This window comes from Pseudophryne corroboree, unplaced genomic scaffold, assembly GCF_028390025.1.
Source record: "Pseudophryne corroboree isolate aPseCor3 unplaced genomic scaffold, aPseCor3.hap2 scaffold_630, whole genome shotgun sequence".
NCBI lineage: Eukaryota > Metazoa > Chordata > Amphibia > Anura > Myobatrachidae > Pseudophryne > Pseudophryne corroboree.
Window position 1 is genome coordinate 209,324 of NW_026970226.1, and position 25,855 is coordinate 235,178.

At 50.2% G+C, this 25,855-nt stretch overlaps 35 non-coding genes and 4 pseudogenes across 35 annotated transcripts; 11 read left to right on the top strand and 28 right to left on the bottom strand.

Moving 5' to 3' along the window:
• Nucleotides 1-25: 25 nt before the first annotated feature.
• LOC135036120 (U1 spliceosomal RNA) lies at nt 26-188 on the bottom strand. The gene has a single exon (XR_010230954.1). It is a non-coding gene; the product is annotated as a U1 spliceosomal RNA (small nuclear RNA).
• A 152-nt stretch (nt 189-340) lies between these two features.
• LOC135036226 (U1 spliceosomal RNA) lies at nt 341-504 on the bottom strand. The gene has a single exon (XR_010231033.1). It is a non-coding gene; the product is annotated as a U1 spliceosomal RNA (small nuclear RNA).
• Nucleotides 505-1,178: 674 nt separating this feature from the next.
• On the bottom strand, nt 1,179-1,341 carry LOC135036130 (U1 spliceosomal RNA). The gene has a single exon (XR_010230964.1). It is a non-coding gene; the product is annotated as a U1 spliceosomal RNA (small nuclear RNA).
• Nucleotides 1,342-1,493: 152 nt separating this feature from the next.
• On the bottom strand, nt 1,494-1,657 carry LOC135036047 (U1 spliceosomal RNA). Its single transcript, XR_010230885.1, has one exon. It is a non-coding gene; the product is annotated as a U1 spliceosomal RNA (small nuclear RNA).
• A 698-nt stretch (nt 1,658-2,355) lies between these two features.
• LOC135036165 (U1 spliceosomal RNA) lies at nt 2,356-2,491 on the bottom strand (annotated as a pseudogene).
• Nucleotides 2,492-2,643: 152 nt separating this feature from the next.
• On the bottom strand, nt 2,644-2,807 carry LOC135036052 (U1 spliceosomal RNA). Its single transcript, XR_010230890.1, has one exon. It is a non-coding gene; the product is annotated as a U1 spliceosomal RNA (small nuclear RNA).
• A 1,778-nt stretch (nt 2,808-4,585) lies between these two features.
• On the top strand, nt 4,586-4,749 carry LOC135036227 (U1 spliceosomal RNA). Its single transcript, XR_010231034.1, has one exon. It is a non-coding gene; the product is annotated as a U1 spliceosomal RNA (small nuclear RNA).
• Nucleotides 4,750-4,901: 152 nt separating this feature from the next.
• LOC135036150 (U1 spliceosomal RNA) lies at nt 4,902-5,064 on the top strand. The gene has a single exon (XR_010230983.1). It is a non-coding gene; the product is annotated as a U1 spliceosomal RNA (small nuclear RNA).
• Nucleotides 5,065-5,738: 674 nt separating this feature from the next.
• On the top strand, nt 5,739-5,902 carry LOC135036079 (U1 spliceosomal RNA). Its single transcript, XR_010230915.1, has one exon. It is a non-coding gene; the product is annotated as a U1 spliceosomal RNA (small nuclear RNA).
• Nucleotides 5,903-6,054: 152 nt separating this feature from the next.
• LOC135036184 (U1 spliceosomal RNA) lies at nt 6,055-6,190 on the top strand (annotated as a pseudogene).
• Nucleotides 6,191-6,888: 698 nt separating this feature from the next.
• On the top strand, nt 6,889-7,052 carry LOC135036069 (U1 spliceosomal RNA). Its single transcript, XR_010230906.1, has one exon. It is a non-coding gene; the product is annotated as a U1 spliceosomal RNA (small nuclear RNA).
• Nucleotides 7,053-7,204: 152 nt separating this feature from the next.
• Nucleotides 7,205-7,366, top strand: LOC135036180 (U1 spliceosomal RNA). Its single transcript, XR_010230999.1, has one exon. It is a non-coding gene; the product is annotated as a U1 spliceosomal RNA (small nuclear RNA).
• Nucleotides 7,367-8,040: 674 nt separating this feature from the next.
• On the top strand, nt 8,041-8,204 carry LOC135036063 (U1 spliceosomal RNA). The gene has a single exon (XR_010230900.1). It is a non-coding gene; the product is annotated as a U1 spliceosomal RNA (small nuclear RNA).
• A 142-nt stretch (nt 8,205-8,346) lies between these two features.
• Nucleotides 8,347-8,509, top strand: LOC135036103 (U1 spliceosomal RNA). The gene has a single exon (XR_010230938.1). It is a non-coding gene; the product is annotated as a U1 spliceosomal RNA (small nuclear RNA).
• A 674-nt stretch (nt 8,510-9,183) lies between these two features.
• Nucleotides 9,184-9,347, top strand: LOC135036236 (U1 spliceosomal RNA). The gene has a single exon (XR_010231043.1). It is a non-coding gene; the product is annotated as a U1 spliceosomal RNA (small nuclear RNA).
• A 152-nt stretch (nt 9,348-9,499) lies between these two features.
• Nucleotides 9,500-9,662, top strand: LOC135036122 (U1 spliceosomal RNA). Its single transcript, XR_010230956.1, has one exon. It is a non-coding gene; the product is annotated as a U1 spliceosomal RNA (small nuclear RNA).
• Nucleotides 9,663-10,483: 821 nt separating this feature from the next.
• LOC135036133 (U1 spliceosomal RNA) lies at nt 10,484-10,646 on the bottom strand. The gene has a single exon (XR_010230967.1). It is a non-coding gene; the product is annotated as a U1 spliceosomal RNA (small nuclear RNA).
• Nucleotides 10,647-11,114: 468 nt separating this feature from the next.
• Nucleotides 11,115-11,277, top strand: LOC135036092 (U1 spliceosomal RNA). Its single transcript, XR_010230928.1, has one exon. It is a non-coding gene; the product is annotated as a U1 spliceosomal RNA (small nuclear RNA).
• An 855-nt stretch (nt 11,278-12,132) lies between these two features.
• On the bottom strand, nt 12,133-12,268 carry LOC135036170 (U1 spliceosomal RNA; annotated as a pseudogene).
• A 152-nt stretch (nt 12,269-12,420) lies between these two features.
• Nucleotides 12,421-12,584, bottom strand: LOC135036245 (U1 spliceosomal RNA). The gene has a single exon (XR_010231052.1). It is a non-coding gene; the product is annotated as a U1 spliceosomal RNA (small nuclear RNA).
• Nucleotides 12,585-13,258: 674 nt separating this feature from the next.
• On the bottom strand, nt 13,259-13,421 carry LOC135036172 (U1 spliceosomal RNA). The gene has a single exon (XR_010230994.1). It is a non-coding gene; the product is annotated as a U1 spliceosomal RNA (small nuclear RNA).
• A 152-nt stretch (nt 13,422-13,573) lies between these two features.
• Nucleotides 13,574-13,737, bottom strand: LOC135036239 (U1 spliceosomal RNA). Its single transcript, XR_010231046.1, has one exon. It is a non-coding gene; the product is annotated as a U1 spliceosomal RNA (small nuclear RNA).
• A 674-nt stretch (nt 13,738-14,411) lies between these two features.
• Nucleotides 14,412-14,574, bottom strand: LOC135036088 (U1 spliceosomal RNA). The gene has a single exon (XR_010230924.1). It is a non-coding gene; the product is annotated as a U1 spliceosomal RNA (small nuclear RNA).
• Nucleotides 14,575-14,725: 151 nt separating this feature from the next.
• On the bottom strand, nt 14,726-14,889 carry LOC135036066 (U1 spliceosomal RNA). Its single transcript, XR_010230903.1, has one exon. It is a non-coding gene; the product is annotated as a U1 spliceosomal RNA (small nuclear RNA).
• A 674-nt stretch (nt 14,890-15,563) lies between these two features.
• Nucleotides 15,564-15,726, bottom strand: LOC135036173 (U1 spliceosomal RNA). The gene has a single exon (XR_010230995.1). It is a non-coding gene; the product is annotated as a U1 spliceosomal RNA (small nuclear RNA).
• A 152-nt stretch (nt 15,727-15,878) lies between these two features.
• On the bottom strand, nt 15,879-16,042 carry LOC135036240 (U1 spliceosomal RNA). The gene has a single exon (XR_010231047.1). It is a non-coding gene; the product is annotated as a U1 spliceosomal RNA (small nuclear RNA).
• Nucleotides 16,043-16,716: 674 nt separating this feature from the next.
• Nucleotides 16,717-16,879, bottom strand: LOC135036089 (U1 spliceosomal RNA). Its single transcript, XR_010230925.1, has one exon. It is a non-coding gene; the product is annotated as a U1 spliceosomal RNA (small nuclear RNA).
• A 151-nt stretch (nt 16,880-17,030) lies between these two features.
• LOC135036067 (U1 spliceosomal RNA) lies at nt 17,031-17,194 on the bottom strand. The gene has a single exon (XR_010230904.1). It is a non-coding gene; the product is annotated as a U1 spliceosomal RNA (small nuclear RNA).
• A 674-nt stretch (nt 17,195-17,868) lies between these two features.
• LOC135036138 (U1 spliceosomal RNA) lies at nt 17,869-18,031 on the bottom strand. Its single transcript, XR_010230972.1, has one exon. It is a non-coding gene; the product is annotated as a U1 spliceosomal RNA (small nuclear RNA).
• Nucleotides 18,032-18,183: 152 nt separating this feature from the next.
• On the bottom strand, nt 18,184-18,347 carry LOC135036080 (U1 spliceosomal RNA). Its single transcript, XR_010230916.1, has one exon. It is a non-coding gene; the product is annotated as a U1 spliceosomal RNA (small nuclear RNA).
• Nucleotides 18,348-19,048: 701 nt separating this feature from the next.
• LOC135036166 (U1 spliceosomal RNA) lies at nt 19,049-19,184 on the bottom strand (annotated as a pseudogene).
• Nucleotides 19,185-19,336: 152 nt separating this feature from the next.
• On the bottom strand, nt 19,337-19,500 carry LOC135036229 (U1 spliceosomal RNA). The gene has a single exon (XR_010231036.1). It is a non-coding gene; the product is annotated as a U1 spliceosomal RNA (small nuclear RNA).
• Nucleotides 19,501-20,175: 675 nt separating this feature from the next.
• LOC135036115 (U1 spliceosomal RNA) lies at nt 20,176-20,338 on the bottom strand. Its single transcript, XR_010230949.1, has one exon. It is a non-coding gene; the product is annotated as a U1 spliceosomal RNA (small nuclear RNA).
• Nucleotides 20,339-20,490: 152 nt separating this feature from the next.
• LOC135036241 (U1 spliceosomal RNA) lies at nt 20,491-20,654 on the bottom strand. Its single transcript, XR_010231048.1, has one exon. It is a non-coding gene; the product is annotated as a U1 spliceosomal RNA (small nuclear RNA).
• A 674-nt stretch (nt 20,655-21,328) lies between these two features.
• Nucleotides 21,329-21,491, bottom strand: LOC135036104 (U1 spliceosomal RNA). Its single transcript, XR_010230939.1, has one exon. It is a non-coding gene; the product is annotated as a U1 spliceosomal RNA (small nuclear RNA).
• Nucleotides 21,492-21,643: 152 nt separating this feature from the next.
• LOC135036247 (U1 spliceosomal RNA) lies at nt 21,644-21,807 on the bottom strand. Its single transcript, XR_010231054.1, has one exon. It is a non-coding gene; the product is annotated as a U1 spliceosomal RNA (small nuclear RNA).
• A 2,424-nt stretch (nt 21,808-24,231) lies between these two features.
• LOC135036189 (U1 spliceosomal RNA) lies at nt 24,232-24,395 on the bottom strand. Its single transcript, XR_010231005.1, has one exon. It is a non-coding gene; the product is annotated as a U1 spliceosomal RNA (small nuclear RNA).
• A 152-nt stretch (nt 24,396-24,547) lies between these two features.
• On the bottom strand, nt 24,548-24,711 carry LOC135036083 (U1 spliceosomal RNA). Its single transcript, XR_010230919.1, has one exon. It is a non-coding gene; the product is annotated as a U1 spliceosomal RNA (small nuclear RNA).
• Nucleotides 24,712-25,381: 670 nt separating this feature from the next.
• LOC135036155 (U1 spliceosomal RNA) lies at nt 25,382-25,545 on the bottom strand. The gene has a single exon (XR_010230988.1). It is a non-coding gene; the product is annotated as a U1 spliceosomal RNA (small nuclear RNA).
• Between the last annotated feature and the right edge of the window lie 310 nt (nt 25,546-25,855).

The window sequence follows — 25,855 nt, forward strand, 5'->3', positions numbered from 1 at the left end:
CTGGAGAGAGATCTGAGACAAAGAGATCTGAATTATACGAGAGCCGACCAGGGGAAACACAAATTATACAGTCAAGTTTCCCACATTTGGGGAAATCGCAGGAGCAGCACACCCAGAGTGCAATGGGTGAGCCTTGCCCTGGGAGAAGCACCTTCATGATCATAGTATCTCACCTGGCAGGTAAGTAGGAGTTGGGCTAGAGCTGGGGAGGGTCGCTGCTAGGGTACCCCCCTGTAAAGTGAAGGAGATCCAATTAAGGCAGCACAAGGGAACTCTCGAAAGAAGAACAAGGCTAGAGGAAAATCTGAGACAAAGAAATCTGACTTTTACCAGAGCTGACCAGAGGAAAGCACAAACACAGTCCCCCACTACCACAAATAATGCAGTTGAGTTTCCCACATTTGGGGAAATCACAGGGGTCAGCATACCCAAAATGCAATGAATGAACCTCACCCTGGGAGAAAAATCTTCATGACCATGGTATCTCCTATGCAAAATAAGTATGATTTGGAATAGGGCTGGGGAGGGCCGCTGCTCATGCACATCTCTGTCAAGTAAAGGAGATTTAACTGAGGCAGCACAAGGGAACTCTCATCTGGGGACAACAACTGCAGGGAGAACACATATTTTCAGATGAACATGGGAGGGCAGAAGGCTGCCTAATACTGAAGCACCCCCAAACAACAAACCAAATGCAACAACTAGTGCAAGCATTCCTGGGGGAAGTTCTGCAGAAGACGGATTTGCATACGGTGATGTCATCCAAGCAGTGGGTCAAAGTTGGCTTCAACCCTCATCTGCATATGAAAAGAGAAAAGGGGCGTGCAGGGCATGGCGGCCTTTTGCGGTGCTTGGATGACCCCTAGTTCGCATTAAACACCCCCACCCTCCTTTGGTGTGGGGCTCATGTTGGCCATGCCCCATCCCCTGGAGCATTCAAGCTGATTTCTTGCAGCAGCTGGGCACTGTAACAGCTCCAGAGCTGCTCTGTAAGGCAAGTAAAAGGGTGTGGGCCCTGCAGCACTACCTGTAGTTTGCATTGTGCATTGGAAGGCACAAAGTAAGCAGACGGGAGGAGAAGTCAGGATAGTGCACAAGGGTATAGAAGGGAGCGGCTGAAGAAAAGAGAAGTGGAAACAGACAGCAAACTAGGCTGGAGAGAGACCTGAGACAAAGAGATCTGAATTATACGAGAGCCGACCAAGGGAAACACAAATTATGCAGTCAAGTTTCCCACATTTGGGGAAATCGCAGGGGCAGCACACCCAGAGTGCAATGGGTGAGCCTTGCCCTGGGAGAAGCACCTTCATGATCATAGTATCTCACCTGGCAGGTAAGTAGGAGTTGGGCTAGAGCTGGGGAGGGTCGCTGTTCGGGCACCCCCCTGTCAAGTGAAAGAGATCCAACTGAGGCAGCACAAGGGAACTCTCGAAAGAAGAACAAGGCTAGAGGAAGATCTGAGACAAAGAAATCTGACTTTTTCCAGAGCTGGCCAGAGGAAAGCACAAACACAGTCCCCCACTACCACAAATAATGCAGTCGAGTTTCCCACATTTGGGGAAATCACAGGGGTCAGCATACCCAGAATGCAATGAATGAACCTCACCCTGGGAGAACAATCTTCATGACCATGGTATCGCCTATGCAAAATAAGTATGATTTGGGATAGGGCTGGGGAGGGCCGCTGCTCAGGCACATCTCTGTCAAGTAAAGGAGATTCAACTGAGGCAGCACAAGGGAACTCTCATCTGGGGACAACAACTGCAGGGAGAACACATATTTTCAGATGAACATGTGAGGGCAGAAGGCTGCCTAATACTGAAGCACCCCCAAACAACAAACCAAATGCAACAACTAGTGCAAGCATTCCTGGGGGAAGGCCTGCAGCAGATGGATTTGCATATGGTGATGTCATCCAAGCAGTGGGTCAAAGTTGGCTTCAACCCTCGTCTGCATATGAAAAGAGAAAAGGGGCGTGCAGGGCATGGCGGCCTTTTGCAGCGCTTGGATGACCCCTAGTTTGCATTACACACCTCCTCCCTCCTTCTGTGTGGGGCTCATGTTGGCTATGCCCCAGCCCCTGAAGCATTAAAGCTGATTTCTTGCAGCAGCTGGGCACTGTAACTGCTCCAGAGCTACTCTGTAAGGCAAGTAAAAGGGTGTGGGCCCTGCAGCACTACCTGTAGTTCGCATTGTGCGTTGGAAGGCACGAAGTAAGCAGACGGGAGAAGTCAGGATAGTGCGCAAGGGCATAGAAGGGAGCGGCTCAAGAAAAGAGAAGTGGAAACAGACAGCAAACTAGGCTGGAGAGAGACCTGAGACAAAGAGATCTGAATTATACGAGAGCCGACGAGGGGAAACACAAATTATGCAGTCAAGTTTCCCACATTTGGGGAAATCGCAGGAGCAGCACACCCAGAGTGCAATGGTTGAGCCTTGCCCTGGGAGAAGCACCTTCATGATCATAGTATCTCACCTGGCAGGTAAGTAGGAGTTGGGCTAGAGCTGGGGAGGGTCGCTGCTCGGGTTCCCCCCTGTGAAGTGAAGGAGATCCAACTGAAGCAGCACCAGGGAACTCTCGAAAGAAGAACAAGGCTAGAGGAAGATCTGAGACAAAGAAATCTGACTTTTACCAGAGCTGACCAGAGGAAAGCACAAACACAGTCCCCCACTACCACAAATAATGCAGTCGAGTTTCCCACATTTGGGAAAATCACTGGGGTCAGCATACCCAGAATGCAATGAATGAACCTAACCCTGGGAGAACAATCTTCATGACCATGGTATCTCCTATGCAAAATAAGTATGATTTGGGATAGGGCTGGTGAGGGCCGCTGCTCAGGCACATCTCTGTCAAGTAAAGGAGATTCAACTGAGGCAGCACAAGGGAACTCTCATCTGGGGACAACAACTGCAGGGAGACCACATCTTTTCAGATGAACATGGGAGGGCGGAAGGCTGCCTAATACTGAAGCACCATCAAATATCAAACCATGGCCCTCATTCCGAGTTGATCGCTCGCAAGGCGATTTTAGCAGAGTTACACACGCTAAGCCGCCGCCTACTGGGAGTGAATCTTAGCTTCTTAAAATTGCGACCGATGTATTCGCAATATTGCGATTACAAACTACTTAGCAGTTTCAGAGTAGCTTCAGACTTACTCTGCATCTGCGATCAGTTCAGTGCTTGTCGTTCCTGGTTTGACGTCACAAACACTCCCAGAGTTCGCCCAGACACTCCCCCGTTTCTCCGGCCACTCCTGCGTTTTTTCCGGAAACTGTAGCGTTTTTTCCCACACGCCCATAAAACGGCCTGTTTCCGCCCAGTAACACCCATTTCCTGTCAATCACATTACGATCGCCGGAGCGAAGAAAAAGCCGTGAGTAAAAATACTTTCTTCATTGTAAAATTACTTGGCGCAGTCGCAGTGCGAATATTGCGCATGCGTACTAAGCAGAATTTCACTGCGATGCGATGAAATTTACAGAGCGAACGACTCGGAATGAGGGCCCATATGCAACAACTAGTACAAGCACTCCTGGGGGAAGGTCTGCAGCAGACGGATTTGCATACGGTGATGTAAATCCAAGCAGTGGGCCAAAGTTGACTGGAACCCTCATCTGCATATGAAAAGAGAAAAGGGGCATGCAGGGCATGGCGGCCTTTTGCAGTGCTTGGATGACCCCTAGTTCGCATTAAACACCCCCACCCTCCTTTGGTGTGGGGCTCATGTTGGCCATGCCCCATCCCCTGATGCATTCAAGCTGATTTCTTGCAGCAGCTGGGCACTGTAACAGCTCCAGAGCTGTTCTGTAAGGCAAGTAAAAGTGTGTGGGCCCTGCAGCACCACCTGTTGTTCGCATTGTGCGTTGGAAGGCACAAATTAAGCAGACGGGAGGAGAAGTCAGGATAGTGCGCAAGGGCATTCTTTTCTCTTAGTCCGGGGGCAAGGCTTCCACTTCTCTTTTCTTCAGCCGCTCCCTTCTATACCCTTGTGCACTATCCTGACTTCTCCTCCCGTCTGCTTACTTTGTGCCTTCCAATGCACAATGCAAACTACAGGTAGTGCTGCAGGGCCCACACCCTTTTACTTGCCTTACAGAGCAGCTCTGGAGCTGTTACAGTGCCCAGCTGCTGCAAGAAATCAGCTTGAATGCTCCAGGGGATGGGGCATGGCCAACATGAGCCCCACACCAAAGGAGGGTGGAGGTGTTTAATGCGAACTAGGGGTCATCCAAGCACCGCAAAAGGCCGCCATGCCCTGCACGCCCCTTTTCTCTTTTCATATGCAGATGAGGGTTGAAGCCAACTTTGACCCACTGCTTGGATGACATCACCGTATGCAAATCCGTCTTCTGCAGAACTTCCCCCAGGAATGCTTGCACTAGTTGTTGCATTTGGTTTGTTGTTTGGGGGTGCTTCAGTATTAGGCAGCCTTCTGCCCTCCCATGTTCATCTGAAAATATGTGTTCTCCCTGCAGTTGTTGTCCCCAGATGAGAGTTCCCTTGTGCTGCCTCAGTTAAATCTCCTTTACTTGACAGAGATGTGCATGAGCAGCGGCCCTCCCCAGCCCTATTCCAAATCATACTTATTTTGCATAGGAGATACCATGGTCATGAAGATTTTTCTCCCAGGGTGAGGTTCATTCATTGCATTTTGGGTATGCTGACCCCTGTGATTTCCCCAAATGTGGGAAACTCAACTGCATTATTTGTGGTAGTGGGGGACTGTGTTTGTGCTTTCCTCTGGTCAGCTCTGGTAAAAGTCAGATTTCTTTGTCTCAGATTTTCCTCTAGCCTTGTTCTTCTTTCGAGAGTTCCCTTGTGCTGCCTTAATTGGATCTCCTTCACTTTACAGGGGGGTACCCTAGCAGCGACCCTCCCCAGCTCTAGCCCAACTCCTACTTACCTGCCAGGTGAGATACTATGATCATGAAGGTGCTTCTCCCAGGGCAAGGCTAACCCATTGCACTCTGGGTGTGCTGCTCCTGCGATTTCCCCAAATGTGGGAAACTTGACTGTATAATTTGTGTTTCCCCTGGTCGGCTCTCGTATAATTCAGATCTCTTTGTCTCAGATCTCTCTCCAGCCTAGTTTGCTGTCTGTTTCCACTTCTCTTTTCTTGAGCCGCTTACTTCTATGCCCTTGCGCACTATCCTGACTTCTCCTCCTGTCTGCTTACTTTGTGCCTTCCAACGCACAATGCGAACTACAGGTAGTGCTGCAGGGCCCACACCCTTTTACTTGCCTTACAGAGCAGCTCTGGAGCTGTTACAGTGCCCAGCTGCTGCAAGAAATCAGCTTGAATGCTTCAGGGGCTGGGGCATAGCCAACATGAGCCCCACACCAAAGGAGGGTGGAGGTGTTTAATGCAAACTAGGGGTCAGCCAAGCGCCGCAAAAGGCCACCATGCCCTGCACGCCCCTTTTCTCTTTTCATATGCAGACGAGGGTTGAAGCCAACTTTGACCCACTGCTTGGATGACATCACCATATGCAAATCCATCTGCGGCAGGCCTTCCCCCAGGAATGCTTGCACTAGTTGTTGCATTTGGTTTGTTGTTTGGGGGTGCTTCAGTATTAGGCAGTCCTCTGCCCTCCCATGTTCATCTGAAAATATATGTTCTCCCTGCAGTTGTTGTCCCAAGATGAGAGTTCCCTTGTGCTGCCTCAGTTGAATCTCCTTTACTTGACAGAGATGTGCATGAGCAGCGGCCCTCCCCAGCCCTATTCCAAATCATACTTATTTTGCATAGGAGATACCATGGTCATGAAGATTTTTCTCCCAGGGTGAGGTTCATTCATTGCATTTTGGGTATGCTGACCCCTGTGATTTCCCCAAATGTGGGAAACTTGACTGCATTATTTGTGGTAGTGGGAGACTGTGTTTGTGCTTTCCTCTGGTCAGCTCTGGTAAAAGTCAGATTTCTTTGTCTCAGATCTTCCTCTAGCCTTGTTCTTCTTTCGAGAGTTCCCTGGTGCTGCCTCAGTTGGATCTCCTTCACTTCACAGGGGGGAACCCGAGCAGCGACCCTCCCCAGCTCTAGCCCAACTCCTACTTACCTGCCAGGTGAGATACTATGATCATGAAGGTGCTTCTCCCAGGGCAAGGCTCAACCATTGCACTCTGGGTGTGCTGCTCCTGCGATTTCCCCAAATGTGGGAAACGTGACTGCATAATTTGTGTTTCCCCTCGTCGGCTCTCGTATAATTCAGATCTCTTTGTCTCAGGTCTCTCTCCAGCCTAGTTTGCTGTCTGTTTCCACTTCTCTTTTCTTGAGCCGCTCCCTTCTATGCCCTTGCGCACTATCCTGACTTCTCCCGTCTGCTTACTTCGTGCCTTCCAACGCACAATGCGAACTACAGGTAGTGCTGCAGGGCCCACACCCTTTTACTTGCCTTACAGAGTAGCTCTGGAGCAGTTACAGTGCCCAGCTGCTGCAAGAAATCAGCTTGAATGCTTCAGGGGCTGGGGCATAGCCAACATGAGCCCCACACCGAAGGAGGGTGGAGGTGTGTAATGCGAACTAGGGGTCATCCAAGCGCTGCAAAAGGCCGCCATGCCCTGCACGCCCCTTTTCTCTTTTCATATGCAGACGAGGGTTGAAGCCAACTTTGACCCACTGCTTGGATGACATCACCATATGCAAATCCATCTGCTGCAGGCCTTCCCCCAGGAATGCTTGCACTAGTTGTTGCATTTGGTTTGTTGTTTGGGGGTGCTTCAGTATTAGGCAGCCTTCTGCCCTCACATGTTCATCTGAAAATATGTGTTCTCCCTGCAGTTGTTGTCCCCAGATGAGAGTTCCCTTGTGCTGCCTCAGTTGAATCTCCTTTACTTGACAGAGATGTGCCTGAGCAGCGGCCCTCCCCAGCCCTATCCCAAATCATACTTATTTTGCATAGGCGATACCATGGTCATGAAGATTGTTCTCCCAAGGTGAGGTTCATTCATTGCATTCTGGGTATGCTGACCCCTGTGATTTCCCCAAATGTGGGAAACTCGACTGCATTATTTGTGGTAGTGGGGGACTGTGTTTGTGCTTTCCTCTGGTCAGCTCTGGAAAAAGTCAGATTTCTTTGTCTCAGATCTTCCTCTAGCCTTGTTCTTCTTTCGAGAGTTCCCTTGTGCTGCCTCAGTTGGATCTCTTTCACTTGACAGGGGGGTGCCCGAACAGCGACCCTCCCCAGCTCTAGCCCAACTCCTACTACCTGCCAGGTGAGATACTATGATCATGAAGGTGCTTCTCCCAGGGCAAGGCTCACCCATTGCACTCTGGGTGTGCTGCCCCTGCGATTTCCCCAAATGTGGGAAACTTGACTGCATAATTTGTGTTTCCCCTGGTCGGCTCTCGTATAATTCAGATCTCTTTGTCTCAGGTCTCTCTCCAGCCTAGTTTGCTGTCTGTGTCCACTTCTCTTTTCTTGAGCCGCTCCCTTCTATGCCCTTGCGCACTATCCTGACTTCTCCTCCTGTCTGCTTACTTTGTGCCTTCCAACGCACAATGCGATCTACAGGTAGTGCTGCAGGGCCCAGACCCTTTTACTTGCCTTACAGAGCAGCTCTGGAGCTGTTACAGTGCCCAGCTGCTGCAAGAAATCAGCTTGAATGCTTCAGGGGCTGGGGCATAGCCAACATGAGCCCCACACCAAAGGAGGGTGGAGGTGTTTAATGCAAACTAGGGGTCAGCCAAGCGCCGCAAAAGGCCACCATGCCCTGCACGCCCCTTTTCTCTTTTCATATGCAGACGAGGGTTGAAGCCAACTTTGACCCACTGCTTGGATGACATCACCATATGAAAATCCATCTGCGGCAGGCCTTCCCCCAGGAATGCTTGCACTAGTTGTTGCATTTGGTTTGTTGTTTGGGGGTGCTTCAGTATTAGGCAGCCGTCTGCCCTCCCATGTTCATCTGAAAATATGTGTTCTCCCTGCAGTTGTTGTCCCTAGATGAGAGTTCCCTTGTGCTGCCTCAGTTGAATCTCCTTAACTTGACAGAGATGTGCCTGAGCAGCGGCCCTCCCCAGCTCTATCCCAAATCATACTTATTTTGCATAGGAGATACCATGGTCATGAAGATTATTCTCCCAGGGTGAGGTTCATTCATTGCATTCTGGGTATGCTGACCCCTGTGATTTCCCCAAATGTGGGAAACTCGACTGCTTTATTTGTGGTAGTGGGGGACTGTGTTTGTGTTTTCCTCTGGTCAGCTCTGGTAAAAGTCAGATTTCTTTGTTTCAGAGCCTTGTTCTTCTTTTGAGAGTTCCCTTGTGCTGCCTCAGTTGGATCTCCTTCACTTGACAGGGGGGTGCCCGAGCAGAGACCCTCCCCAGCTCTAGCCCAACTCCTACTTACCTGCCAGGTGAGATACTATGATCATGAAGGTGCTTCTCCCAGGGCAAGGCTCACCCATTGCACTCTGGGTGTGCTGCCCCTGCGATTTCCCCAAATGTGGGAAACTTGACTGCATAATTTGTGTTTCCCCTGGTCGGCTCTCGTATAATTCAGATCTCTTTGTCTCAGGTCTCTCTCCAGCCTAGTTTGCTGTCTGTTTCCACTTCTCTTTTCTTCAGCCGCTCCCTTCTATACCCTTGTGCACTATCCTGACTTCTCCTCCCGTCTGCTTACTTTGTGCCTTCCAATGCACAATGCAAACTACAGGTAGTGCTGCAGGGCCCACACCCTTTTACTTGCCTTACAGAGCAGCTCTGGAGCTGTTACAGTGCCCAGCTGCTGCAAGAAATCTGCTTGAATGCTTCAGGGGATGGGGCATGGCCAACATGAGCCCCACACCAAAGGAGGGTGGAGGTGTTTAATGCGAACTAGGGGTCATCCAAGCACCGCAAAAGGCCGCCATGCCCTGCACGCCCCTTTTCTCTTTTCATATGCAGATGAGGGTTGAAGCCAACTTTGACCCACTGCTTGTATGACATCACCGTATGCAAATCCGTCTTCTGCAGAACTTCCCCCAGGAATGCTTGCACTAGTTGTTGCATTTGGTTTGTTGTTTGGGGGTGCTTCAGTATTAGGCAGCCTTCTGCCCTCCCATGTTCATCTGAAAATATGTGTTCTCCCTGCAGTTGTTGTCCCCAGATGAGAGTTCCCTTGTGCTGCCTCAGTTGAATCTCCTTTACTTGACAGAGATGTGCCAGAGCAGCGGCCCTCCCCAGCCCTATTCCAAATCATACTTATTTTGCATAGGAGATACCATGGTCATGAAGATTGTTCTCCCAGGGTGAGGTTCATTCATTGCATTTTGGGTATGCTGACCCCTGTGATTTCCCCAAATGTGGGAAACTCAACTGCATTATTTGTGGTAGTGGGGGACTGTGTTTGTGCTTTCCTCTGGTCAGCTCTGGTAAAAGTCAGATTTCTTTGTCTCAGATTTTCCTCTTGCCTTGTTCTTCTTTCGAGAGTTCCCTTGTGCTGCCTCAGTTGGATCTCCTTCACTTGACAGGGGGGTACCCGAGCAGCGACCCTCCCCAGCTCTAGCCCAACTCCTACTTACCTGCCAGGTGAGATACTATGATCATGAAGGTGCTTCTCCCAGGGCAAGGCTCACCCATTGCACTCTGGGTGTGCTGCTCCTGCGATTTCCCCAAATGTGGGAAACTTGACTGCATAATTTGTGTTTCCCCTGGTCGGCTCTCGTATAATTCAGATCTCTTTGTCTCTCTCCAGCCTAGTTTGCTGTCTGTTTCCACTTCTCTTTTCTTCAGCCGCTCCCTTCTATACCCTTGTGCACTATCCTGACTTCTCCTCCCGTCTGCTTACTTTGTGCCTTCCAATGCACAATGCAAACTACAGGTAGTGCTGCAGGGCCCACACCCTTTTACTTGCCTTACAGAGCAGCTCTGGAGCTGTTACAGTGCCCAGCTGCTGCAAGAAATCAGCTTGAATGCTTCAGGGGCTGGGGCATAGCCAACATGAGCCCCACACCGAAGGAGGGTGGAGGTGTTTAATGCAAACTAGGGGTCGGTCAAGCGCCGCAAAAGGCCACCATGCCCTGCACGCCCCTTTTCTGTTTTCATATGCAGACGAGGGTTGAAGCCAACTTTGACCCACTGCTTGGATGACATCACCATATGCAAATCCATCTGCGGCAGGCCTTCCCCCAGGAATGCTTGCACTAGTTGTTGCATTTGGTTTGTTGTTTGGGGGTGCTTCAGTATTAGTCAGCCTTCTGCTCCACCCTCCTTTGGTGTGGGGCTCATGTTGGCCATGTCCCATCCCCTGAAGCATTCAAGCAGATTTCTTGCAGCAGCTGGGCACTGTAACAGCTCCAGAGCTGCTCTGTAAGGCAAGTAAAAGGGTGTGGGCCCTGCAGCACTACCTGTAGTTTGCATTGTGCATTGGAAGGCACAAAGTAAGCAGACGGGAGGAGAAGTCAGGATAGTGCACAAGGGTATAGAAGGGAGCGGCTGAAGAAAAGAGAAGTGGAAACAGACAGCAAACTAGGCTGGAGAGAGATCTGAGACAAAGAGATCTGAATTATACGAGAGCCGACCAGGGGAAACACAAATTATGCAGTCAAGTTTCCCACATTTGGGGAAATCGCAGGGGCTGCACACCCAGAGTGCAATGGGTGAGCCTTGCCCTGGGAGAAGCACCTTCATGATCATAGTATCTCACCTGGCAGGTAAGTAGGAGTTGGGCTAGAGCTGGGGAGGGTCGCTGCTCGGGCACCCCCCTGTTAAGTGAAGGAGATCCAACTGAGGCAGCACAAGGGAACTCTCAAAAGAAGAACAAGGCTAGAGGAAGATCTGAAACAAAGAAATCTGACTTTTACCAGAGCTGACCAGAAGAAAACACAAACACAGTCCCCCACTACCACAAATAAAGCAGTCGAGTTTCCCACATTTGGGGAAATCACAATGGTCAGCATACCCAAAATGCAATGAATGAACCTCACCTCGACTGCTTTATTTGTGGTAGTGGGGGACTGTGTTTGTGTTTTCTTCTGGTCAGCTCTGGTAAAAGTCAGATTTCTTTGTTTCAGATCTTCCTCTAGCCTTGTTCTTCTTTTGAGAGTTCCCTTGTGCTGCCTCAGTTGGATCTCCTTCACTTAACAGGGGGGTGCCCGAGCAGCGACCCTCCCCAGCTCTAGCCCAACTCATACTTACCTGCCAGGTGAGATACTATGATCATGAAGGTGCTTCTCCCAGGGCAAGGCTCACCCATTGCACTCTGGGTGTGCTGCCCCTGCGATTTCCCCAAATGTGGGAAACTTGACTGCATAATTTGTGTTTCCCCTGGTCGGCTATCGTATAATTCAGATCTCTTTGTCTCAGATCTCTCTCCAGCCTAGTTTGCTGTCTGTTTCCACTTCTCTTTTCTTCAGCCGCTCCCTTCTATACCCTTGTGCACTATCCTGACTTCTCCTCCCGTCTGCTTACTTTGTGCCTTCCAATGCACAATGCAAACTACAGGTAGTGCTGCAGGGCCCACACCCTTTTACTTGCCTTACAGAGCAGCTCTTGAGCTGTTACAGTGCCCAGCTGCTGCAAGAAATCTGCTTGAAAGCTTCAGGGGATGGGGCATGGCCAACATGAGCCCCACACCAAAGCAGGGTGCAGCAGAAGGCTGCCTAATACTGAAGCACCCCCAAACAACAAACCAAATGCAACAACTAGTGCAAGCATTCCTGGGGGAAGGCCTGCCGCAGATGGATTTGCATATGGTGATGTCATCCAAGCAGTGGGTCAAAGTTGGCTTCAACCCTCATCTGCATATGAAAACAGAAAAGGGGCGTGCAGGGCATGGTGGCCTTTTGCGGCGCTTGACTGACCCCTAGTTTGCATTAAACACCTCCACCCTCCTTCGGTGTGGGGCTGATGTTGGCTATGCCCCAGCCCCTGAAGCATTCAAGCTGATTTCTTGCAGCAGCTGGGCACTGTAACAGCTCCAGAGCTGCTCTGTAAGGCAAGTAAAAGGGTGTGGGCCCGGCAGCACTACCTGTAGTTTGCATTGTGCATTGGAAGGCACAAAGTAAGCAGACGGGAGGAGAAGTCAGGATAGTGCACAAGGGTATAGAAGGGAGCGGCTGAAGAAAAGAGAAGTGGAAACAGACAGCAAACTAGGCTGGAGAGAGACCTGAGACAAAGAGATCTGAATTATACGAGAGCCGACGAGGGGAAACACAAATTATGCAGTCAAGTTTCCCACATTTGGGGAAATCGCAGGAGCAGCACACCCAGAGTACAATGGGTGAGCCTTGCCCTGGGAGAAGCACCTTAATGATCATAGTATCTCACCTGGCAGGTAAGTAGGAGTTGGGCTAGAGCTGGGGAGGGTCGCTGCTCGGGTACCCCCCTGTAAAGTGAAGGAGATCCAACAAAGGCAGCACAAGGGAACTCTCGAAAGAAGAACAAGGCTAGAGGAAAATGTGAGACAAAGAAATCTGACTTTTACTAGAGCTGACCAGAGGAAAGCACAAACACAGTCCCCCACTACCACAAATAATGCAGTTGAGTTTCCCACATTTGGGGAAATCACAGGGGTCAGCATACCCACAATGCAATGAATGAACCTCACCCTGGGAGAAAAATCTTCATGACCATGGTATCTCCTATGCAAAATAAGTATGATTTGGAATAGGGCTGGGGAGGGCCGCTGCTCATGCACATCTCTGTCAAGTAAAGGAGATTCAACTGAGGCAGCACAAGGGAACTCTCATCTGGGGACAACAACTGCAGGGAGAACATATATTTTCAGATGAACATGGGAGGGCAGAAAGCTGCCTAATACTGAAGCACCCCCAAACAACAAACCAAATGCAACAACTAGTGCAAGCATTCCTGGGGGAAGGCCTGCCGCAGATGGATTTGCATATGGTGATGTCATCCAAGCAGTGGGTCAAAGTTGGCTTCAACCCTCGTCTGCATATGAAAAGAGAAAAGGGGCGTGCAGGGCATGGTGGCCTTTTGCGGCACTTGGCTGACCCCTAGTTTGCATTAAACACCTCCACCCTCCTTTGGTGTGGGGCTCATGTTGGCTATGCCCCAGCCCCTGAAGCATTCAAGCTGATTTCTTGCAGCAGCTGGGCACTGTAACAGCTCCAGAGCTGCTCTGTAAGGCAAGTAAAAGGGTGTGGGCCCTGCAGCACTACCTGTAGTTCGCATTGTGCGTTGGAAGGCACAAAGTAAGCAGACAGGAGGAGAAGTCAGGATAGTGCGCAAGGGCATAGAAGGGAGCGGCTCAAGAAAAGAGAAGTGGAAACAGACAGCAAACTAGGCTGGAGAGAGACCTGAGACAAAGAGATCTGAATTATACGAGAGCCGACCAGGGGAAACACAAATTATGCAGTCAAGTTTCCCACATTTGGGGAAATCGCAGGAGCAGCACACCTAGAGTGCAATGGGTGAGCCTTGCCCTGGGAGAAGCACCTTCATGATCATAGTATCTCACCTGGCAGGTAAGTAGGAGTTGGGCTAGAGCTGGGGAGGATCGCTGCTCGGGTACCCCCCTGTAAACTGAAGGAGATCCAACTGAGGCAGCACAAGGGAACTCTCGAAAGAAGAACAAGGCTAGAGGAAAATCTGAGACAAAGAAATCTGACTTTTACCAGAGCTGACCAGAGGAAAGCACAAACACAGTCCCCCACTACCACAAATAATGCAGTCAAGTTTCCCACATTTGGGGAAATCACAGGGGTCAGCATACCCAAAATGCAATGAATGAACCTCACCCTGGGAGAACAATCTTCATGACCATGGTATCTCCTATGCAAAATAAGTATGATTTGGAATAGGGCTGGGGAGGGCCGCTGCTCATGCACATCTCTGTCAAGTAAAGGAGATTCAACTGAGGCAGCACAAGGGAACTCTCATCTGGGGACAACAACTGCAGGGAGAACACATATTTTCAGATGAACATGGGAGGGCAGAAGGCTGCCTAATACTGAAGCACCCCCAAACAACAAACCAAATGCAACAACTAGTGCAAGCATTCCTGGGGGAAGTTCTGCAGAAGACGGATTTGCATACGGTGATGTCATCCAAGCAGTGGGTCAAAGTTGGCTTCAACCCTCATCTGCATATGAAAAGAGAAAAGGAGCGTGCAGGGCATGGCGGCCTTTTGCGGTGCTTGGATGACCCCTAGTTCGCATTAAACACCTCCACCCTCCTTTGGTGTGGGGCTCATGTTGGCCATGCCCCATCCCCTGAAGCATTCAAGCAGATTTCTTGCAGCAGCTGGGCACTGTAACATCTCCAGAGCTGCTCTGTAAGGCAAGTAAAAGGGTGTGGGCCCTGCAGCACTACCTGTAGTTTGCATTGTGCATTGGAAGGCACAAAGTAAGCAGACGGGAGGAGAAGTCAGGATAGTGCACAAGGGTATAGAAGGGAGCGGCTGAAGAAAAGAGAAGTGGAAACAGACAGCAAACTAGGTTGGAGAGAGACCTGAGACAAAGAGATCTGAATTACACGAGAGCCGACCAGGGGAAACACAAATTATGCAGTCAAGTTTCCCACATTTGGGGAAATCGCAGGGGCAGCACACCCAGAGTGCAATGGGTGAGCCTTGCCCTGGGAGAAGCACCTTCATGATCATAGTATCTCACCTGGCAGGTAAGTAGGAGTTGGGCTAGAGCTGGGGAGGGTCTCTGCTTGGGCACCCCCCTGTCAAGTGAAGGAGATCCAACTGAGGCAGCACAAGGGAACTCTCGAAAGAAGAACAAGGCTAGAGGAAGATCTGAACAAAGAAATCTGACTTTTACCAGAGCTGACCAGAGGAAAACACAAACACAGTCCCCCACTACCACAAATAAAGCAGTCGAGTTTCCCACATTTGGGGAAATCACAGGGGTCAGCATACCCATAATGCAATGAATGAACCTCACCCTGGGAGAATAATCTTCATGACCATGGTATCTCCTATGCAAAATAAGTATGATTTGGGATAGAGCTGGGGAGGGCCGCTGCTCAGGCACATCTCTGTCAAGTAAAGGAGATTCAACTGAGGCAGCACAAGGGAACTCTCATCTGGGGACAACAACTGCAGGGAGAACACATATTTTCAGATGAACATGGGAGGGCAGAAGGCTGCCTAATACTGAAGCACCCCCAAACAACAAACCAAATGCAACAACTAGTGCAAGCATTCCTGGGGGAAGTTCTGCAGAAGACGGATTTGCATACGGTGATGTCATCCAAGCAGTGGGTCAAAGTTGGCTTCAACACTCATCTGCATATGAAAAGAGAAAAGGGGCGTGCAGGGCATGGCGGCCTTTTGCGGTGCTTGGATGACCCCTAGTTCGCATTAAACACCTCCACCCTCCTTTGGTGTGGGGCTCATGTTGGCCATGCCCCATCCCCTGAAGCATTCAAGCTGATTTCTTGCAGCAGCTGGGCACTGTAACAGCTCCAGAGCTGCTCTGTAAGGCAAGTAAAAGGGTGTGGGCCCTGCAGCACTACCTGTAGTTCGCATTGTGCGTTGGAAGGCACAAAGTAAGCAGACAGGAGGAGAAGTCAGGATAGTGCGCAAGGGCATAGAAGGGAGCGGCTCAAGAAAAGAGAAGTGGAAACAGACAGCAAACTAGGCTGGAGAGAGACCTGAGACAAAGAGATCTGAATTATACGAGAGCCGACCAGGGGAAACACAAATTATGCAGTCAAGTTTCCCACATTTGGGGAAATCGCAGGAGCAGCACACCTAGAGTGCAATGGGTGAGCCTTGCCCTGGGAGAAGCACCTTCATGATCATAGTATCTCACCTGGCAGGTAAGTAGGAGTTGGGCTAGAGCTGGGGAGGATCGCTGCTCGGGTACCCCCCTGTAAACTGAAGGAGATCCAACTGAGGCAGCACAAGGGAACTCTCGAAAGAAGAACAAGGCTAGAGGAAAATCTGAGACAAAGAAATCTGACTTTTACCAGAGCTGACCAGAGGAAAGCACAAACACAGTCCCCCACTACCACAAATAATGCAGTCAAGTTTCCCACATTTGGGGAAATCACAGGGGTCAGCATACCCAAAATGCAATGAATGAACCTCACCCTGGGAGAACAATCTTCATGACCATGGTATCTCCTATGCAAAATAAGTATGATTTGGAATAGGGCTGGGGAGGGCCGCTGCTCATGCACATCTCTGTCAAGTAAAGGAGATTCAACTGAGGCAGCACAAGGGAACTCTCATCTGGGGACAACAACTGCAGGGAGAACACATATTTTCAGATGAACATGGGAGGGCAGAAGGCTGCCTAATACTGAAGCACCCCCAAACAACAAACCAAATGCAACAACTAGTGCAAGCATTCCTGGGGGAAGTTCTGCAGAAGACGGATTTGCATACGGTGATGTCATCCAAGCAGTGGGTCAAAGTTGGCTTCAACCCTCATCTGCATATGAAAAGAGAAAAGGAGCGTGCAGGGCATGGCGGCCTTTTGCGGTGCTTGGATGACCCCTAGTTCGCATTAAACACCTCCACCCTCCTTTGGTGTGGGGCTCATGTTGGCCATGCCCCATCCCCTGAAGCATTCAAGCTGATTTCTTGCAGCAGCTGGGCACTGTAACATCTCCAGAGCTGCTCTGTAAGGCAAGTAAAAGGGTGTGGGCCCTGCAGCACTACCTGTAGTTTGCATTGTGCATTGGAAGGCACAAAGTAAGCAGACGGGAGGAGAAGTCAGGATAGTGCACAAGGGTATAGAAGGGAGCGGCTGAAGAAAAGAGAAGTGGAAACAGACAGCAAACTAGGTTGGAGAGAGACCTGAGACAAAGAGATCTGAATTACACGAGAGCCGACCAGGGGAAACACAAATTATGCAGTCAAGTTTCCCACATTTGGGGAAATCGCAGGGGCAGCACACCCAGAGTGCAATGGGTGAGCCTTGCCCTGGGAGAAGCACCTTCATGATCATAGTATCTCACCTGGCAGGTAAGTAGGAGTTGGGCTAGAGCTGGGGAGGGTCTCTGCTTGGGCACCCCCCTGTCAAGTGAAGGAGATCCAACTGAGGCAGCACAAGGGAACTCTCGAAAGAAGAACAAGGCTAGAGGAAGATCTGAACAAAGAAATCTGACTTTTACCAGAGCTGACCAGAGGAAAACACAAACACAGTCCCCCACTACCACAAATAAAGCAGTCGAGTTTCCCACATTTGGGGAAATCACAGGGGTCAGCATACCCATAATGCAATGAATGAACCTCACCCTGGGAGAATAATCTTCATGACCATGGTATCTCCTATGCAAAATAAGTATGATTTGGGATAGAGCTGGGGAGGGCCGCTGCTCAGGCACATCTCTGTCAAGTAAAGGAGATTCAACTGAGGCAGCACAAGGGAACTCTCATCTGGGGACAACAACTGCAGGGAGAACACATATTTTCAGATGAACATGGGAGGGCAGAAGGCTGCCTAATACTGAAGCACCCCCAAACAACAAACCAAATGCAACAACTAGTGCAAGCATTCCTGGGGGAAGTTCTGCAGAAGACGGATTTGCATACGGTGATGTCATCCAAGCAGTGGGTCAAAGTTGGCTTCAACCCTCATCTGCATATGAAAAGAGAAAAGGGGCGTGCAGGGCATGGCGGCCTTTTGCGGTGCTTGGATGACCCCTAGTTCGCATTAAACACCTCCACCCTCCTTTGGTGTGGGGCTCATGTTGGCCATGCCCCATCCCCTGAAGCATTCAAGCTGATTTCTTGCAGCAGCTGGGCACTGTAACAGCTCCAGAGCTGCTCTGTAAGGCAAGTAAAAGGGTGTGGGCCCTGCAGCACTACCTGTAGTTTGCATTGTGCATTGGAAGGCACAAAGTAAGCAGACGGGAGGAGAAGTCAGGATAGTGCACAAGGGTATAAAAGGGAGCGGCTGAAGAAAAGAGAAGTGGAAACAGACAGCAAACTAGGCTGGAGAGAGACCTGAGACAAAGAGATCTGAATTATACGAGAGCCGACCAGGGGAAACACAAATTATGCAGTCAAGTTTCCCACATTTGGGGAAATCGCAGGAGCAGCACACCCAGAGTACAATGGGTGAGCCTTGCCCTGGGAGAAGCACCTTCATGATCATAGTATCTCACCTGGCAGGTAAGTAGGAGTTGGGCTAGAGCTGGGGAGGGTCGCTGCTCGGGTACCCCCCTATAAAGTGAAGGAGATCCAACTGAGGCAGCACAAGGGAACTCTCGAAAAAAGAACAAGGCTATAGGAAAATCTGAGACAAAGAAATCTGACTTTTACCAGAGCTGACCAGAGGAAAGCACAAACACAGTCTCCCACTACCACAAATAATGCAGTCAAGTTTCCCACATTTGGGGAAATCACAGGGGTCAGCATACCCAAAATGCAATGAATGAACCTCACCCTGGGAGAAAAATCTTCATGACCATGGTATCTCCTATGCAAAATAAGTATGATTTGGAATAGGGCTGGGGAGGGCCGCTGCTCATGCACATCTCTGTCAAGTAAAGGAGATTCAACTGAGGCAGCACAAGGGAACTCTCATCTTGGGACAACAACTGCAGGGAGAACATATATTTTCAGATGAACATGGGAGGGCAGAAGGCTGCCTAATACTGAAGCACCCCCAAACAACAAACCAAATGCAACAACTAGTGCAAGCATTCCTGGGGGAAGGCCTGCCGCAGATGGATTTGCATATGGTGATGTCATCCAAGCAGTGGGTCAAAGTTGGCTTCAACCCTCGTCTGCATATGAAAAGAGAAAAGGGGCGTGCAGGGCATGGCGGCCTTTTGCGGCGCTTGGCTGACCCCTAGTTTGCATTAAACACCTCCACCCTCCTTTGGTGTGGGGCTCATGTTGGCTATGCCCCAGCCCCTGTAGCATTCAAGCTGATTTCTTGCAGCAGCTGGGCACTGTAACAGCTCCAGAGCTGCTCTGTAAGGCAAGTAAAAGGGTGTGGGCCCTGCAGCACTACCTGTAGTTTGCATTGTGCATTGGAAGGCACAAAGTAAGCAGACGGGAGGAGAAGTCAGGATAGTGCACAAGGGTATAGAAGGGAGCGGCTGAAGAAAAGAGAAGTGGAAACAGACAGCAAACTAGGCTGGAGAGAGACCTGAGACAAAGAGATCTGAATTATACGAGAGCCGACGAGGGGAAACACAAATTATGCAGTCAAGTTTCCCACATTTGGGGAAATCGCAGGAGCAGCACACCCAGAGTGCAATGGTTGAGCCTTGCCCTGGGAGAAGCACCTTCATGATCATAGTATCTCACCTGGCAGGTAAGTAGGAGTTGGGCTAGAGCTGGGGAGGGTCGCTGCTCGGGTTCCCCCCTGTGAAGTGAAGGAGATCCAACTGAGGCAGCACCAGGGAACTCTCGAAAGAAGAACAAGGCTAGAGGAAGATCTGAGACAAAGAAATCTGACTTTTACCAGAGCTGACCAGAGGAAAGCACAAACACAGTCCCCCACTACCACAAATAATGCAGTCGAGTTTCCCACATTTGGGAAAATCACAGGGGTCAGCATACCCAGAATGCAATGAATGAACCTCACCCTGGGAGAACAATCTTCATGACCATGGTATCTCCTATGCAAAATAAGTAATATTTTGGGATAGGGCTGGTGAGGGCAGCTGCTCAGGCACATCTCTGTCAAGTAAAGGAGATTCAACTGAGGCAGCACAAGTGAACTCTCATCTGGGGACAACAACTGCAGGGAGACCACATCTTTTCAGATGAACATGGGAGGGCGGAAGGCTGCCTAATACTGAAGCACCATCAAATATCAAACCATATGCAACAACTAGTACAAGCACTCCTGGGGGAAGGTCTGCAGCAGACGGATTTGCATACGGTGATGTTATCCAAGCAGTGGGCCAAAGTTGACTGGAACCCTCATCTGCATATGAAAAGAGAAAAGGGGCATGCAGGGCATGGCGGCCTTTCGCAGTGCTTGGATGACCCCTAGTTCGCATTAAACACCTCCCCCCTCCTTTGGTGTGGGGCTCATGTTGGCCATGCCCCATCCCCTGAAGCATTCAAGCTGATTTCTTGCAGCAGCTGGGCACTGTAACAGCTCCAGAGCTGCTCTGTAAGGCAAGTAAAAGGGTGTGGGCCCTGCAGCACTACCTGTAGTTTGCATTGTGCATTGGAAGGCACAAAGTAAGCAGACGGGAGGAGAAGTCAGGATAGTGCACAAGGGTATAGAAGGGAGCGGCTGAAGAAAAGAGAAGTGGAAACAGACAGCAAACTAGGCTGGAGAGAGACCTGAGACAAATAGATCTGAATTATACGAGAGCCGACCAGGGGAAACACAAATTATGCAGTCAAGTTTCCCACATTTGGGGAAATCGCAGGGGCAGCACACCCAGAGTGCAATGGGTGAGCCTTGCCCTGGGAGAAGCACCTTCATGATCATAGTATCTCACCTGGCAGGTAAGTAGGAGTTGGGCTAGAGCTGGGGAGGGTCGCTGCTCGGGTACCCCCCTGTCAAGTGAAGGAGATCCAACTGAGGCAGCACAATGGAACTCTCGAAAGAAGAACAAGGCTAGAGGAAAATCTGAGACAAAGAAATCTGACTTTTACCAGAGCTGACCAGAGGAAAGCACAAACACAGTCCCCCACTACCACAAATAATGCAGTCAAGTTTCCCACATTTGGGGAAATCACAGGGGTCAGCATACCCAAAATGCAATGAATGAACCTCACCCTGGGAGAACAATCTTCATGACCATGGTATCTCCTATGCAAAATAAGTATGATTTGGAATAGGGCTGGGGAGGGCCGCTGCTCATGCACATCTCTGTCAAGTAAAGGAGATTCAACTGAGGCAGCACAAGGGAACTCTCATCTGGGGACAACAACTGCAGGGAGAACACATATTTTCAGATGAACATGGGAGGGCAGAAGGCTGCCTAATACTGAAGCACCCCCAAACAACAAACCAAATGCAACAACTAGTGCAAGCATTCCTGGGGGAAGTTCTGCAGAAGACGGATTTGCATACGGTGATGTCATCCAAGCAGTGGGTCAAAGTTGGCTTCAACCCTCATCTGCATATGAAAAGAGAAAAGGGGCGTGCAGGGCATGGCGGCCTTTTGCGGTGCTTGGATGACCCCTAGTTCGCATTAAACACCTCCACCCTCCTTTGGTGTGGGGCTCATGTTGGCCATGCCCCATCCCCTGAAGCATTCAAGCTGATTTCTTGCAGCAGCTGGGCACTGTAACAGCTCCAGAGCTGCTCTGTAAGGCAAGTAAAAGGGTGTGGGCCCTGCAGCACTACCTGTAGTTTGCATTGTGCATTGGAAGGCACAAAGTAAGCAGACGGGAGGAGAAGTCAGGATAGTGCACAAGGGTATAGAAGGGAGCGGTTGAAGAAAAGAGTAGTGGAAACAGACAGCAAACTAGGCTGGAGAGAGACCTGAGACAAAGAGATCTGAATTATACGAGAGCCGACCAGGGGAAACACAAATTATGCAGTCAAGTTTCCCACATTTGGGGAAATCGCAGGGGCAGCACACCCAGAGTGCAATGGGTGAGCCTTGCCCTGGGAGAAGCACCTTCATGATCATAGTATCTCACCTGGCAGGTAAGTAGGAGTTGGGCTAGAGCTGGGGAGGGTCGCTGTTCGGGCACCCCCCTGTCAAGTGAAAGAGATCCAACTGAGGCAGCACAAGGGAACTCTCGAAAGAAGAACAAGGCTAGAGGAAGATCTGAGACAAAGAAATCTGACTTTTACCAGAGCTGACCAGAGGAAAGCACAAACACAGTCCCCCACTACCACAAATAATGCAGTTGAGTTTCCCACATTTGGGAAAATCACAGGGGTCAGCATACCCAGAATGCAATGAATGAACCTCACCCTGGGAGAACAATCTTCATGACCATGGTATCTCCTATGCAAAATAAGTATGATTTGGGATAGGGCTGGTGAGGGCCGCTGCTCAGGCACATCTCTGTCAAGTAAAGGAGATTCAACTGAGGCAGCACAAGGGAACTCTCATCTGGGGACAACAACTGCAGGGAGACCACATCTTTTCAGATGAACATGGGAGGGCGGAAGGCTGCCTAATACTGAAGCACCATCAAATATCAAACCATATGCAACAACTAGTACAAGCACTCCTTGGGGAAGGTCTGCAGCAGACGGATTTGCATACGGTGATGTTATCCAAGCAGTGGGCCAAAGTTGACTGGAACCCTCATCTGCATATGAAAAGAGAAAAGGGGCATGCAGGGCATGGCGGCCTTTTGCAGTGCTTGGATGACCCCTAGTTCGCATTAAACACCCCCACCCTCCTTTGGTGTGGGGCTCATGTTGGCCATGCCCCATCCCCTGAAGCATTCAAGCTGATTTCTTGCAGCAGCTGGGCACTGTAACAGCTCCAGAGCTGTTCTGTAAGGCAAGTAAAAGGGTGTGGGCCCTGCAGCACCACCTGTTGTTCGCATTGTGCGTTGGAAGGCACAAATTAAGCAGACGGGAGGAGAAGTCAGGATAGTGCGCAAGGGCATACTTTTCTCTTAGTCCGGGGGCAAGGCTTCAAAATGGGGTCTGCAACGGAGGAGACACAGGGGGCGTGGTCACAGCAGCTTTTCTCTACAGCCTGCACCAGCAGGAGCCTACACCATTTTTTATGATCACGCTGAACTGCAGTGCGACTGCAATTACAGCATGGTCAAGAAGGGAGGCGTCATGCTGGGTGGCCATGCCCTGTCACTGTGCAGGAGCCAGCACAGCTCACACACTAGTCCCCGGGTGCAGCCCCCAACCCCCGGGACACCCGGAGCAACAAAATGTAGATTCAGGCCACCAGGCCACGCCCCTACCTATGAAACCATGCCTCCTTTTTACCATTGCGCTGTTTATCTGCGCGCACTGCATTACAATCTCCCTCGCCACCTTTCTGGGTGTCACCAGTGATAGTGACACCTCTGCCATGCTTGTAGCAGCTGGTCCTAAGATCTACGCCTCAAGCCCTGAGTGTTTGCCCTTGTGACTTGTTGATCATCATAGCGAAGCAGATGCTTACAGAAAACTGCAGGGGCTTAGATTGAAAATAAAAAAATTGATGGGTATAAGGTAGAGAGGAGCGGGTTCGGTTCTCCGAGAACCGAATTCCCCACGAACTCCACGTGGTTTACACTGGTCCGAGGCAGGCTCGGTTGTTCCCGCCTGACTCGGAAAACCTGAACAAGGGAAAATGTCATCATCCCGCTGTCGGATTCTTGCGAGATTCGGATTCCATATAAAGAGCTGCGCGTTGCTGCCATTTTTACTCGTGCATTGAAGAGAGAGCGGAGAGGACGTGGCTATGTTCTCTCAGTGGAAATCTCAATATCAGTGCTCAGTATCAGTGGTTACTTATTGCTGCTCAGTAATACTAGTAGTGTGTCTCTCCTGCTCAGTGTCAGTTCTCAGTAGTATCCTCATCAGTGCTCAGTATCACTGCTCATTGTCTTGTGCTGCATTGTGGTGCTCAGCATACTACAGTACATTACTAATAGTCCAGTGCTGCATCTTGCTGCTCAGTGTCAGTTCTAGTATCCTCATCAGTGCTCACTATCACTGCTCATTGCATTGTGGTGTTCTGTATACTACAGTAACATAGTAATATAGTATATATAGAGGAGCGGGTTCGGTTCTCCGAGAACCGAATTCCCGACGAACTCCACGTGGTTTACACTGGTCCGTGGCAGGCTCGGTTGTTCCCGCCTGACTCGGAAAACCTGAACAAGGGAAAATGTCATCATCCCGCTGTCGGATTCTCGCGAGATTCGGATTCCATATAAAGAGCTGCGCGTTGCCGCCATTTTTACTCGTGCATTGAAGAGAGAGCGGAGAGGACGTGGCTATGTTCTCTCAGTGGAAATCTCAATATCAGTGCCCAGTATCAGTGGTTACTTATTGCTGCTCAGTAATACTAGTAGTGTGTCTCTCCTGCTCAGTGTCAGTTCTCAGTAGTATCCTCATCAGTGCTCAGTATCACTGCTCATTGTCTTGTGCTGCATTGTGGTGCTCAGCATACAACAGTACATTACTAATAGTCCAGTGCTGCATCTTGCTGCTCATGTTGGCTATGCCCCAGCCCCTGAAGCATTCAAGCTGATTTCTTGCAGCAGCTGGGCACTGTAACAGCTCCAGAGCTGCTCTGTAAGGCAAGTAAAAGGGTGTTGGCCCTGCAGCACTACCTGTAGTTTGCATTGTGCGTTGGAAGGCACAAAGTAAGCAGACAGGAGAAGTCAGGAGAGTGCACAAGGGCATAGAAGGCAGGGGCTCAAGAAAAGAGAAGTGGAAACAGACAGCAAACTAGGCTGGAGAGAGACCTGAGACAAAGAGATCTGAATTATACGAGTAGCCGACCAGAGGAAACACAAATTATGCAGTCAAGTGTCCCACATTTGGGGAAATCGTAGGAGCAGCACACCCAGAGTGCAATGGGTGAGCCTTGCCCTGGTAGAAGCACCTTCCTGATCATAGTATCTCACTTGGCAGGTAAGTAGGAGTTGGGCTTGAGCTGGGGAGGGTCGCTGCTCGGGCACCCCCCTGTCAAGTGAAGGAGATCCAACTGAGGCAGCACAAGGAAACTCTCAAAAAAAGAACAAGGCTAGAGGAAGATCTGAGACAAAGAAATCTGACTTTTACCAGAGCTGACCAGAGGAAAGCACAAACACAGTCCCCCACTACCACAAATAATGCAGTCGAGTTTCCCACATTTGGGGAAATCACAGGGGTCAGCATACCCAGAATGCAATGAATGAACCTCACCCTGGGAGAACAATCTTCATGACCATGGTATCTCCTATGCAAAATAAGTATGATTTGGGATAGGGCTGGGGAGGGCCGCTGCTCAGGCACATCTCTTTCAAGTAAAGGAGATTCAACTGAGGCAGCACAAGGGTACTCTCATCTGGGGACAACAACTGCAGGGAGAACACATATTTTCAGATGAACATGGGAGAGCTGAAGGCTGCCTAATACTGAAGCACCCCAAACAACAAACCAAATGCAACAACTAGTACAAGCATTCCTGGGGGAAGGTCTGCAGAAGACGGATTTGCATACGGTGATGTCATCCAAGCAGTGGGCCAAAGTTGGCTGGAACCCTCATCTGCATATGAAAAGAGAAAAGGGGTATGCAGGGCATGGCGGCCTTTTGCGGCGCTTGGATGACCCTTAGTTCGCATTAAACACCTCCACCCTCCGTCGGTGTGGGGCTCATGTTGGCTATGCCCCAGCCCCTGAAGCATTCAAGCTGATTTCTTGCAGCAGCTGGGCACTGTAACAGCTCCAGAGCTGCTCTGAAAGGCAAGTAAAAGGGTGTGGGCCCTGCAGCACTACCTGTAGTTTGCATTGTGCGTTGGAAGGCACAAAGTAAGCAGACAGGAGAAGTCAGGAGAGTGCACAAGGGCATAGAAGGCAGCGGCTCAAGAAAAGAGAAGTGGAAACAGACAGCAAACTAGGCTGGAGAGAGACCTGAGACAAAGAGATCTGAATTATACGAGTAGCCGACTAGAGGAAACACAAATTATGCAGTCAAGTGTCCCACATTTGGGGAAATCGTAGGAGCAGCACACCCAGAGTGCAATGGGTGAGCCTTGCCCTGGGAGAAGCACCTTCCTGATCATAGTATCTCACCTGGCAGGTAAGTAGGAGTTGGGCTAGAGATGGGGAGGGTCGCTGCTCGGGCACCCCCCTGTCAAGTGAAGTTCTGCAGAAGACGGATTTGCATACGGTGATGTCATCCAAGCAGTGGGTCAAAGTTGGCTTCAACCCTCATCTGCATATGAAAAGAGAAAAGGGGCGTGCAGGGCATGGCGGCCTTTTGCGGTGCTTGGATGACCCCTAGTTCGCATTAAACACCTCCACCCTCCTTTGGTGTGGGGCTCATGTTGGCCATGCCCCATCCCCTGAAGATGAACATGGGAGGGCAGAAGGCTGCCTAATACTGAAGCACCCCCAA